The sequence below is a fragment of the Cannabis sativa genome, chromosome 1 (assembly GCF_029168945.1).
Source record: "Cannabis sativa cultivar Pink pepper isolate KNU-18-1 chromosome 1, ASM2916894v1, whole genome shotgun sequence".
NCBI lineage: Eukaryota > Viridiplantae > Streptophyta > Magnoliopsida > Rosales > Cannabaceae > Cannabis > Cannabis sativa.
Genome location: NC_083601.1, coordinates 21,480,678 through 21,494,225, shown reverse-complemented (window position 1 = coordinate 21,494,225; position 13,548 = coordinate 21,480,678). Strand labels below are relative to the sequence as shown.

The window sequence follows — 13,548 nt, the reverse complement described above, 5'->3', positions numbered from 1 at the left end:
TGTTGTGGTGGTGTTGGGCTATCAGTAGCCTTCTCTGCTGTCGGTGTTGGTGTTGGCACTGGTTGAGCATTTATTTCTACATCTACCTCAACTGGTTGTGGTAACTCAGGCCCATTATACTTCTTACCGCTCCTCAGGGTAATTGCCTTGCAGTTTTCTTTAGGATTAACTTCAGTGGTGCTAGGCAAATTTCCTTGAGGGCGGGTTGCTACCCGAGTTGCTAGGCGGCCCATCCGAGTCCGTGTGTCTTTAATTGAAGATCTAGTTTCGGTCATGAATTGGAGCAAGAATCTGTCCGCAAACTAGAACTTCCACCGCAGGATTGTTGCCGATTAAACCGTTGGTTCGATTTCTTTGTTGATAGAACCCACTATTTCTTCGGTTGTTATTCGGTTGAACCCATAATTGTTGTTGTTGTTGTTACGTGAAAAATTCCCAATGGCCTTAGCTTCATCCATTGGCAAATCATCCACATCTGCTTGGCACTCCGAAAAGTGATGACTTCCTCCACATAACTCACAAACAATTTGGGCTTGCTTAGCTTGCCCTGCAATGATTTTAGTCAATGCCTCAACCTGAGCTGTTAACTTTGTGATGGCATCGACTTCTAACACACCAGCTACTTTCTTGGATTGACTCCTTTCAGTTGGCCACTGCTGGTTGTTTAGAGCCATCTCCTCCAATAGATCATATGCCTCATTAGCACTCTTTCTCATAAAAGCTCCGCCAGCTGCTGCATCTATTAGAGTTCTAGTATTACCAACCAACCCGTTGTAGAAGTTGTGAACCAGCATCCACTTCTCTATACCATGATGGGGACACTTCCTGATCAGATCTTTAAACCTCTCCCAGGCCTCATGGAGAGATTCATTATCTTGTTGGCAGAAATTATTAATTTCTCCTCTCAGCTTTGCAGACTTCGCTGGAGGAAAGAACTTTGACAAGAATTTTGTTGCCGAGATCATTCCATGTAGCAATAGAATTCGGTGGCAAAGAATTCAACCAACTCTTGGCTCGTTCTCTCGAGAGAGAATGGAAACAACCTCAATCTAATGGCATCGTCGCTAACTCCATTAACTTTAAAAGTTTCACAAAGTTCCATGAAGTTAGAGAGATGCAAATTAGGATCTTCGAAGGGAGACCACCAACCGAACCGAAGACCGCACCATTTGAAGGATGGCGAGAGTTTGATCTCGAAGTTGTTTGCATCCACCTTTGCCGTGGCCTAATACATGACCGCACTCCCGTCGAGTAGGGAGAATGTAATCTCTCAAGCTTCGGCCATTAGCTTGATCTTCCACGACGCCTCCATTATTACCATTATTACGCCCATTGTTCCCAACATTATTGTTCACATTGGCGGCCATGATTTACGATGTTTCGGCGATTCTTTGAAACTCTTTCTTGCCTCTTGTTCTTTCGATTCTTCCTGCAGGTTTTCTCAATTTCAGGATCAACTGGTAATATGACTGATTGTCCTTGACGGCGCATGCACTTAGGATTCCTGAGATAAATAAAGAAAATATTGCAAGAAAAAGGTTAGAAAAATCAGCAAGAGAAAATATACCAAAGTAGAAGTTAGTATAATTTTATGTAATATTAATCTTTAAACAATTCCCCGGCAACGGCGCCAAAAACTTGTTGCTATATTTTTAAACGCTACGCAAGTATACGCAATCAAGTAGTAAAATCTCACACGTGTGAGGTCGATCCCACAGGAATTGGATTAAGTACCACTAAATTATACTTATGATTCTATTCGGTAAATCAAAAGTAATTATGGTTTAAAAACAGTAAAATTTGGAAGAAATTCAGAAAACTTAATAACACAGTTTAAAGTTGAGCAAGATGAGACAATAGGGAGGAGAATCCTGTTGTTGTTTACCCAAATTGTTAATGATTAATTACTATCCTATTCTTGGGGTGAATGACAGATTATAAAATAACCTAGCTCCTTTCAGATCTTCTAGATTCTAAATCACATGTTATCTAATTAATTCCTTAATTAAACTAACATGAAATCAAAGATTAAGCAATAATCTACTCGTCACATAAGTCATGTAAATACTTTCGTTTCACATAGAACATCGATTATCTTAATTTTAGCATTCTCAATTCTCACTTTTCAGATTTTGAATTGAGATCATAGAGCATGCACAAGGTGATCAATCTTAAACATGAAATTAAACACAAATTAAGATAATTTCACACACACAAGAATTGAGGAATGGTAATTAAACATTAACTAGGAAAACATTAAACAACAATCATCATCCTCCCTAAATGGGAAATTTAGTTCAGAAACAAATCCATAACCATTTCTATAGCAATATTCAACATTAATAAATTAAAGAGGAATAAAGAAAAGAACTGTTAAGGGTGAATTCTGGATCTTCACTTGAATCTCTACGCTCTTCCTGCCGCTCTCAGCTGTGTTTTAGGGTTCCAAATCGCTCTCTCTGACTTCCAATCGCAGTTTTCTATTTATACTTGAAATTTAGGGTTCGATGGACGAAATTACCCCCGGTCCGTACGGGATCTCGCCGCGGCGACACTTCCTCTCGCCGCGGCGAGAATGTGCCAAAATTAGGCACTTTCTGTTTCTCGTATCTCGCCGCGGCGAGACTCTTCATCGCCGCGGCCAGATATGCAAAAACTCATAAAATGAAGTTTTTCTTCGGCTCAGCACGTTTTTCAGTGAATTTATGCACCCGAGACCTCTTTTACTCCAAAGAACCTGAAAACATAGAAAACAAGCGTAATTCCGTCCCAACACAGCTAAGAATGCACATAAATCGGATCCATAACATAGGCTAAAAATAGCCTAACAATATACAACTTATCAACTCAAAACTTTAGATATATATGTCACTATTCACCTTAATATAAATAATGATTCCCATTGTTTCATAAATTTCTTTTCCATTTTATTACTCATTTAATTTAAATAACAATACACTAGCTATAGGGTAAGTTTGGACTGATCTTTTCCCTTTCTTTCTTTTTAAAATAAAAATCTTTATACTTCATGGCTCGTGTTTCATTGTGAAAGTGATATGAATTAATTGAAAGAATAATAGTAATCTAAAAGGCAAGGACTACTACTTAGATAAAGGATCATTTTTTAAAATGTCTAATATTTTGAAGAAAATAAAATAAAAATATGAAATTTGGAAAGATTATAAATATATATAAGGGTAGAATTATAAATACAGAATTTATGTGTAAATATTTTACAAATTTGTAATAATGATTCTTTTTTATAATTGATGTTTACAAATCATACATTATAAATAACCAATTATTACAAGTGGTTACAAAATTGTTACAAACTGCTATCATATTTTTAAGTTTTTATAAGATTTATTGTATTTTTAAGGTTTGAGAAAGTCCAGTTGTCCAATACCACTAAGTCGATAATGGGCCTCAAGACATATATGTAGCCCATTTAACTACTAAAATTGGACACCTGCCCATAATTTGGTTAAATGGGTTCTAATGACTCACAATGTGATTGGTTTTCTCTAGGGGTGTTCACAAAGTATCCGATCCAATCCAATCCGCACGATCCAATCCAATCCAATCCGCAAAATGCGGATATCCGCACTTGTGCGGATTGGATTGGATTGAAAAATCTAAAATCCGCACTTGTGCGGATTGGATGTTGTTTGACCTCAAAAAGTAACCGATCCAATCCAATCCGCACTTAATTATATATATTTTTAAAAAATTATAATATGTAATATATATTAATTAAAAAAAGACACAAATTTCTAATTTCTTAATCTTTTTTAGTAATATATTGAGTTGGTGCATTTTATTTATTTTGTAATAAAAAATACAAGAAAAATAATTCTTATTCACATAAACACGTACACACAAAAGTTTAAATATATATATAATAGCTTATTTATTTTAGTAATTATATACATATATATTTTAGTGTAAATCTAAAGATAAGTATATATATATTGATATATATATGTATATTGGTTTAATTTGTATATATAAAGATGGAAATAGATTATTATTGGAGATTAAGAAACAATAGTCTTTATTTAATTTTTTTTTTATGAAATATTAATTAATTTATTATTAAAAAAATAATTGATATCTAAAGTAACCGATCCAATCCGCACTATTGCGGATTGGATTGGATTGGATTTAAACTCTTATGCGGATCGGATTGGATCCAAAATATAAAATCCGCACTTAGTGCGGATTGGATGTTGTTTGACTAAAAAAGTGCGGATTGGATCGGATGAACACCCCTAGTTTTCTCTGAGAGAGTGGTAGACAAGGATGTGACTGGGGACAATGTTCAACTTGCTTCATTTTTATTTTCTGATGTTTAATTCTCTTCTATTTGTCCTTAGAAGAAAAAAAAAAAAAAAAAACTACTGAATTTTCTTTTTTGAAAGGAAAAATCTACTGAAATTTGAGCAACAATGTTTCTTATTTTTTATTCTTGTTCCGTACGTGTATTGTAAAATTTTCAAACAGCGTATTGGCTTTATTCAAACATTTACATATGGCCCACCTGTTTTTTTATCAAGTGGGCTGCAATCACAGATTCAACTCTCATAATTTGATGCAAATATGAAAGTATAAATTAGGAGAAAATTATAAAAGTTTACTTTTTTTTATGGCACAGATCAATAATACAATGAGATTATGGTTTTTTTTTTTTATATATTTGTATGGGATTTTTTATGCATATTTTTGTAAAAAAAATGGAAATCCTTTATTTTTAAAACAATAATAAGTTTTGTCAGAAAAGTTACTGGCGCCGAAAAAAACGCCAAAAAAGTTACCGGTGCTGAAAAAGTCACTAGTGCCGGAAAAGTCGTTGAAACAGTTAGTGTCGCTAGAAAAGTCATCAGAAATAGATATCTCAGATATAAATAAAAATAGAACCGGTTCTATAACATAACGAATAAAAATAAATAATACAAAATAATTCAAACCAACTATAATTGAAATATAATCGGTCTATCACATAATGAATAAAAACAAATAACTTAAAATAACTCAAACCAGTTATAATTAAAATAGAATCAGTTCTATAACACTATTATAATGAATAAAAACAAATAATACGAAATAACTCAAACCAGTTATAACTAAAATAGTTACGGTTATATAACATAATGAATGAGTATTTTTTGTGTAGATATGGTATGGGTGTAATTATTTGGTGGGTTGGAGCATGTTGAATGAATGTTTTTGTTTAAGTTATTTTATTTAACTGGTTTTTGTGTGTGAATTTTTATATTAGTTGCTTTACGGAATTAATTTTTTTGTCTCAAATTTTTAAATATTTGATAAATATAACCAGTTTCTTTATATTATATTTGGGTTATTGTGTGTTATTATTTGTGTTTATTTATTTTGTTATGGAACTGGTTCTTTTCATATTTATGCCTCAATGTTTTTTAGAATTGATTCCTATTTTTTAAAAGAAATTATAATCGGTTTTATGAGGTATTTTGTTATAGAACTAGTTTTGTTTTTTATTTATGTTTCCGTATTTTAGGAACTAATTTATTCTTTATTTTTTAATTGTAATCGGTTTGAGTTATTGCGTGTTACTTGTTTGTATTCATTATGCTATATAATCAGTTTTATTTTAGTTATAACCGCCTTGAGTTATTTCGTGTTATTTATTTTTATTCATTATAACACTGTTATAGAACCGGTTCTATTTTAATTATAACTGATTTGAGTTATTTTGTGTTATTTGTTTTTATTCATTATGTTACAAAACTAGTTATAATTATGTTATAACCGATTTAAATTATTTATTTTTATTTATTTTGTTATAGAACCAGTATTATTTTTGTTTATATCTAAGATATTTACTTCTGGTGATTTTTTCAGTGACTTTTTTCGGCGACGATGACTTTTCTGGCGATAGTGACTTTTTTAGTGACTTTTCCGATAACTTTTCCTGTGACACTAACTTTTCCGGTATCTTTTCTGACACCAACAAGTTTTCCACCGCTGGTGATTTTCCCAATGACTTTTCCAGCGAACCTTATTATTACAAGTTTTATCAAATTCATTTATTATTTTTTCCCCATATTTTAAACTTTAATTATTTTTAATCCTATATTTTTGTGTATTATTTATTTATGTCATAAAAAAGTAAAACTCTACTATATTTTCCCATTTTTTTGAAAAAATCCCAATATGAAATCTCGTTTCTTAATACTGGTAATTTTTTTTTTAATTTTGGATAACTAAAAGCAGTTTAAAATAGGCTAATTGAAAATGGGAGAATTATCCTATATACTATTTTTAATTTTTTTTTTTTTGCCAAAATTACAGTTTGGGTTGCTCTGTGGTTTTTATGTACATTGCAATGTTGATTTTGTTTGGGATTTATGTTGCTCTGTTGATTGCTATGTAATTTTTTCGTAAAAATGAAAAAAAAAAATTGTTTTGAAGTGTAAAAATAAAATAAAAAAACCTTTAAAAAATTAGGGTTTCTTGTTCCTAAATTTATAGCTATATGAGGTTATTATTTTTTTTTTTCGGCCAGGCCCGCTAGCCTTTCATAGGCATAGGTGCAGCTTGGGTGTTTTAATATTGCGATTCAATTTTCACTACTACGATTAGTCTTGTCCTTGTGACATAATTTTGAGTGTTTTAGTATTGTCTTTATGACATGGTATTGTTTAGTTTGTGATATTCTTTGTTCTTCGATGACTCGTTATCAAATTACTGTAAGTGGTTGAGATTAATAATTTCTTTGCGACTGAAAGAATTGTTAGTAGTACAGTTATGTACCTTGCACAATAGTATTGAATGCTCAAGTTGCGAGGTTGAATGAATCTACTACAACAGTTTCTAATATTGTGTCTTCTAAGTGGTAGATGAAACTGAATATATTATGTGTTCTTGAATTTAACTGTGATGTTGTAATCTTTTTAATTTGATTTTATTTTTAGTTTTTTTGTCAAACGATCTGAGAATTAGACGGTTAATTAATTAGTTTTTTTTTTTTTAATTATAATCCTCATGATCATGTTTCCAACGGAGAAGATGTCCAAATTGAATTGAGACTATTTTTTTTTAATTAATTGCTATTAATAAAATTTCATCATTTATTAAAACAAGATAGAAAAACTAAAAACAAAGACTTCTTTTTATACTGAAATGGGCTGATTTAAAGACTTTGTTGTGCAAATACCAAATGAAAAGAGATGAAATTATACTCTATACTTTTTTTATATTATTCTCTTTTATTTTTACCCTCTTTTTTAAAACCTATCATTTTTTACCTCTTTTTCTAAACACTTTACCGATTTTACCCATGTCACATCAATATACTCTCCATGTGACTCCCTTATATCAGGGTATTTTAGGTACAATACATATAAAAAGAGGTATGTTTCAATTAAATATAAAATTAGAGGTAGTTTTGGTTAATTGATAAATAAAAGAGGTATTTCTCAATATACCCCATGAAAAGAACCAATACATATGCTAAAATGAAATAGGTATAAAAATTTAAAAGACATACATACAACTACGAGATAAAAGTAGTGTTGTAAATAGGAAATTTGAATCTATATGTATATATTTGGTGTATATTAATTTTTTGAACGCAAGCGTACTGAAATTAAAAAAAAAAAATAGGCATAATTTTTATTCATACCCATTATACTATTTTTTTTCTCTTCTAACTTCACCATCCATACTTTCTATTCTTATCTATAGTGATGGTGCTCCGATGCAGGGGCGGAGCCAGGACCTAATTACTATGGGGGCCAACTATTAATTTTTATTTGAAAAAATTTATAGTACACCTCTAGCTAAAAAATTCGTTTTGACATCTAAGAAAGTTTTTTAGTCTATTTTTTTTCATGATCGCGTACTTTGTAGTTTTCTCGTATTACTTGTAATTTTTTAAAAAATTCTGAATAATTTATAGTGCCAAAAAATAAAATTCAAACAATTATTTACCAAACAAATTAAAAAAAAAATAATCATGCGTGCAACAAATTTTTTTAACCTTATTTTTAGCACTGTAAACAATTCAAATTGTTGTAAGAGTTTATAGATGACTCTAAATAAATACAACCTACGTAATCATGAAAATAATTTGGATAAAAAAAGATTAAAATATTTTGTTGTACTCATATTTTTTTCTCTTATATGTGTGGTAATCATGAGTTGTTTAAACTTTATTTTTAGTATTGTAGAATATTTAAGATTTTTTTAAAAATTTACAAGTGGTTTTAAATATGTACAATGTCCATAATTATAAAAAAAATGAAAAAAGTTATTTTGTAATTATATTTAAATAAAGAAACACTAGTATTTATCTTATATTTCCATAAATATACTTTCATCACATTCAAAGGTAGTAACTAAGTTGCTAAATATACGTGTGTATTTGTATACTAGCAAAAATTACGTGCGAGGCACGTATACTAAATTTTATGCTAGTTTTTTTTAATGTTATTTGAAAATGATACAATTAAAAATTAAAGAAAAAATATTATTAGTTATTAGGTGAGATTATTATTATGTGTATTTAAATATTATAGTTTATAATGTTGTCAATTAAAAGTGAATACCGAATGTAATATATTTAGTGTTTAAGAAAACTTGATGATTTAAATATGTTCTTAAGTTAATCCAAAAATAAATTAAAGGGTGATGTTCTAATACTTAAAGAAACATTACTTAAATGGGTGTAAGATATAAAGAAAATTAAAAATCAATCTCTAAATTGTTGATAATTGAAGATAGCATTTTGTCTAAAAATTGTAGATAAGAAAACTAATAATAGTCATTGGTGGATTTCAATCTTCATTTGCTTCGATAGAGACAATAGTGTAATTTTTGTATTTTGCACTTTTCATTCTAGCCGGGTCCGCATATATCTGGATTGTCCATTTTTTCATTGATAAATTAAATATGGTAGTGTCGACAAAGCGGCGGTGTTCCTACAAATCGTGATGTATTTTCATTTAAAATGATTAGACATGGTGTGCATAGCTTATTTAATTAAAAAAATCAATTTATGAAAGGGATGTAAAACTATTTTATTTTTTTTAAAATTACACCTTTGCGGTATATTTCATTAGTTGGGCAGCAGTACACGAAAATATTTTTTCCACAATATCTGCGAACATGACAGCAGATAGGCTCTTTGTATTGTCATCAAGTTCAACATATGCTATAGCACTGTAAAATATGCATAATAAGATTGTTAGTATCTTTTTCTTATTATTATTTTAACTTAATTTCAATAACATCATATGTTTTTTGTAATATACCGTGGTGTAAGAAATCCATCCTGGCTGCATGATGGCTTGTCATATATAATTTTTTCATTGCGATTGTATAAATCTATTTTTTTATGACATGCGTCACATAACATGTATAAAAACTCTGGACAGTATCAATTATTTTTATTGCCGCCTCAATCCAAAAATATTTTTTCTACATCCAAATTAAATGGTGTTAATAATAGTAAGATATTAAAACAAAAGTTTTATAAAGTAAATATAAAACTTTAATTGTGCTTCTAAAGTTCTACATCAACTCTGAAATTTGGATGTTAGTCACTATTTCGCTAATATATTTAATTGTGCTTCTAATTTATGAGCACGTGATCAAAAACAGTGTTGTAATGTACTCTCTGATTTGTTTTTTTTTTTTTTTGCATCTAATGCCTCAAGTTTAATTATGATAAGTTTTGGTGGGTTTTAGTAAATGTTTTTCTTTTTCTGGTTTGCATTAATAGCTAGAACATGGAAAAATTAATAAGATTGACATTCCTTTTTGTCGCAGCATGTACAAAGCAGCATAATTATAATAATGCTTCAAGTTGCTATTATTTTTATTTAACAGAAGACAAAATTATAAATTTTATGACTTCTTAGTTATACTGTATGTGCTAAAATATAACTTTTTCTTTTAGTGAGTGTTTTTATAGGAAAATGGTAATTCTAGAAGAGAAGAAGAGAAGAAGAAGAGAAAAATCATAAATGTACAACAACAAAAACTCAATTGTATTTTTTTTAGATTTAATGGGATTTATTTTATTTATTTTATTATATATAAATAAAAAGTGATCCATGAATTTCTCATAAACTATTTTATTTTTAATAATAAATTATTTTATTTTTAATATAAATAAAAAGTGACACATGAATTTCTCATAAATTATTTTATTTTTAATAATAAATCATTTTATTTTTAATATAAATAAAAAGTCTCCCACGAATTTCTCATAAACCAAGAATTCGGTTATATAGGCACACTTTATATAGAATAGATATATAATCTCATTTTATTATATATCCAAATATATATATATGTTTATAATAGTTAATTAAAAAATAACTATACATATATATATATTATAAATTCATTATCTTCAAAAATTTTGGAGGGGCGAGGACCATCTCACCCTTTAAAGTGTTTCCGCCCCTGCTACGATGTAAAATAATAAAAAAAAAAAAACATATTTTTATTTTTTGCCTAAAGCAAAATAGATTTTAATTTTTGTAAAAAAAAAAATATATTTCAATTTCTATATTTAAAAAATATTCAAAAATAATTTTGTACACAACACACCCTATATAAGTTACAAGTACTTAAAAATACTTTTCTTTGTCAATAATGTGCGCTTGGCCTACCATCTCAATGAATTCGAAGATGGTCTCAAGTGTTTTATTAAGTTTAGTTAGCTATCCCACACCAACTCAACTCAAAATTTTCCTTATAAATTTATAATATTTGTCTATATCAATCAATCTCAACATAATAATAAATTTGCTAAGTATAGAAGTAGACATATACATTAGTATAAAAATATGGATTTGATTTGAGTTTTTCAACAATATTGCATTTAATATATATTAGATAAAATATTAAGAGCTACTTATTCATCATGTCTTTCTATATATTGTTAATTTTTAAATCAATGAATAAAAATAAATAAAATAAATTAATAAAGAAAAAGTCAATTATTTCATTACATAGACGAAAGGCAATTCTATTTTAATATCTCTGTAGAAAGAAAGGAAGAAAAATTAAGTAGGGTTATTTCAAAAGCAACACTTGTTATTTTAATGTGGAAAGCAACAATTGTTGAACATAGAGTGGTTGGTTGAAATTTAAACATTTATTTAATAAGGTACAGTGTATTACGTATAAAAAGATGTTATAATAAGAAAATATAAAATTATATTGTTTTGTATGATTATGGTTGATTGTGATGTTAGTTGTAGTGATCAATAGAGTGGTCCTCCTGAATTTCTCTATATAATATATGAATTCTTAATTGTATGACAATAAGACATAAGAGTGGCTAATCTGATGATTTTAAAGGGACTTTTTCCTCTATAGAACTATAAATTTTAATCCCTTTTAAAATATATATATATAAATTTTAAAAGAGAACTTTATATAAATATTCAGAAAAAATAACAAAAAAAATATGGAAAGGGAGAAAAAATAATTATACTTGGAAATTCGAGAGTTTATTAAATTGGAGTTTTAATCAATAATATTAGTGTTCGATGAAAATAAAAAGGGAGTAGGAGAATATGAGAAATTTTTGTGAATGGGAAAATAATTACATTTGAATTCTATTAAATGTGAAATATACATCCTTACAAAAAAAAATGACATATAAAAGCTAAAAAAGTGCGTGAGAATAAATTTAAATTCCAAATTATAAATGAATAAATAATTTTACACATAATGTTAAAACATAATTTTATTTTAGACATAATTTTTCAACTTTTTATTGCGCTAGTTTATTTATTGTTCTAAATCAACTATATGGTGACTCATCTTTTGGTTAAATAAATAAATAGTCCTTATGGAAAGTTATTAACAAAATATAGTAGTCAAAGTATCACATTGTATTCATCTTTCTCAATGAGCTTGTTGATCAATAAAACTTCTCATCCTTTTCCTTTAAGCCTATTTCTTGGGAGTTTTTATTTGGGGCCTTTCTTCTAAAATTACAATAAAGACAGTAATTGGCTAATAGTGAATTCTCAGGGTGGTATTATATTCGTTCGCGAAACTTACTCCTACACATTCATCAAAAAAAAAAAAAAAATACATACTGCATAAATTGTTTAAAAAGTTGTCGATAACATTTCTACTTTACTTTTTAAAATACATTACTAAAATTTTATTTTATTTTTATTTTGTCTCACAAGATTTACAAATTTACATTACACCATACATCAATTTCTTTATAATTTTTTTTTTCTGTTATTTAAATATTATATTTTACATATATTTTATCAATTAAATTAAAAAAAAAGACAAAAAAAATAGTGAAATAATTAAAAAAAAAAATGAGAGAGAAAGATAAAATAATATATAATATTTTTAGCTCACCACTATTTATTAAGCTACATATAGCTAAAGAAATAGCTATGAGTTATTTTAGCTCACTATTTACCTCATTTGTTGAAGGTGTAATTTTACTAAATTCTTTATTTTAGCTACTGCAATTAGTCTTGTCTCCATTATATGATTTTGAGTATTTTAGTCTTGTCTCTGTAACATAATTTTGAGTGTTTTAGTGGTTTGTTTTGTTGTTGGTTTTTTTAATTATTGTTCAATGTCTCACCATCAAATTATTTTTAGTAGTCAGTAATAATAAGTTCTCTGCAATTGAAAGGATTGTTAGTGTAATTTTGTATCTTAGACAATAGTTGGTTGCTGAAGCTACAAGGTTAAATGAACATGTAACACTTTCTACTGTTATATTTTCTGAGTAGTAGATAAAACAGAATATATTCTTTATCTTAATTGCCATTAATAAAATTTCATAATTTATTAAAAAAAACCAAACAAATGTATGACTATAAATCCATAAATTAAATACGAAATAAATGTACCAATAAATTTAAACAATTAAAATATCTTATGAATATGTATAGGAACAATGTATAATACTGTTTCTTTAGATTTTTTTTTTTAATTTCCTTCCAATTATTATTTTAAAAACGAAAAATATCTACATTTTTTTTTTTTGAAACAAAATATCTACATTCTTTAAGTTACTTATTTCCTCCAATGACAAAAAAAGAAAAGAAACAAAAATTTACTATTTTATTGATAAGTACATACAAATGGTGGGTTAGTTTTATAAAGAAAACAAACTTCATTAATGTAGGTGATTATTTTAAAAGCTGTGTAAAAAGAAGAAAAGTTTCACTCATACGTTAATCTCATTTTGCTTAGGTTTAATTTATAGCATATGATTGCATTTTGAAAATTACTATCAATGGTAAATTAATTTTCAAAAATAAAAACTATATTATATATATCTCATCTGTGGGGTATTATGAACCACGTCTAATTATTATGGGCAAACACCAATTAAAGTTAAATCATAACAAAAGGATATATATTAAGAAAATAAAATTATATTTAATGGGGAATAATTGGGGTAGAGGTGAATGGGACCTAGTGAGAAATTATAGAATAACCCAATCAAACATTGATTGATTAGCTCACTTAATAAGTTAATCCATGGGGTCACTTTTAAAATAG

At 27.9% G+C, this 13,548-nt stretch overlaps 1 non-coding gene across 1 annotated transcript; it reads left to right on the top strand.

Moving 5' to 3' along the window:
• Positions 1-804: 804 nt before the first annotated feature.
• LOC115711747 (small nucleolar RNA R71) lies at positions 805-911 on the top strand. Its single transcript, XR_004010625.2, has one exon. It is a non-coding gene; the product is annotated as a small nucleolar RNA R71 (small nucleolar RNA).
• The last annotated feature ends 12,637 nt before the right edge of the window (positions 912-13,548 follow it).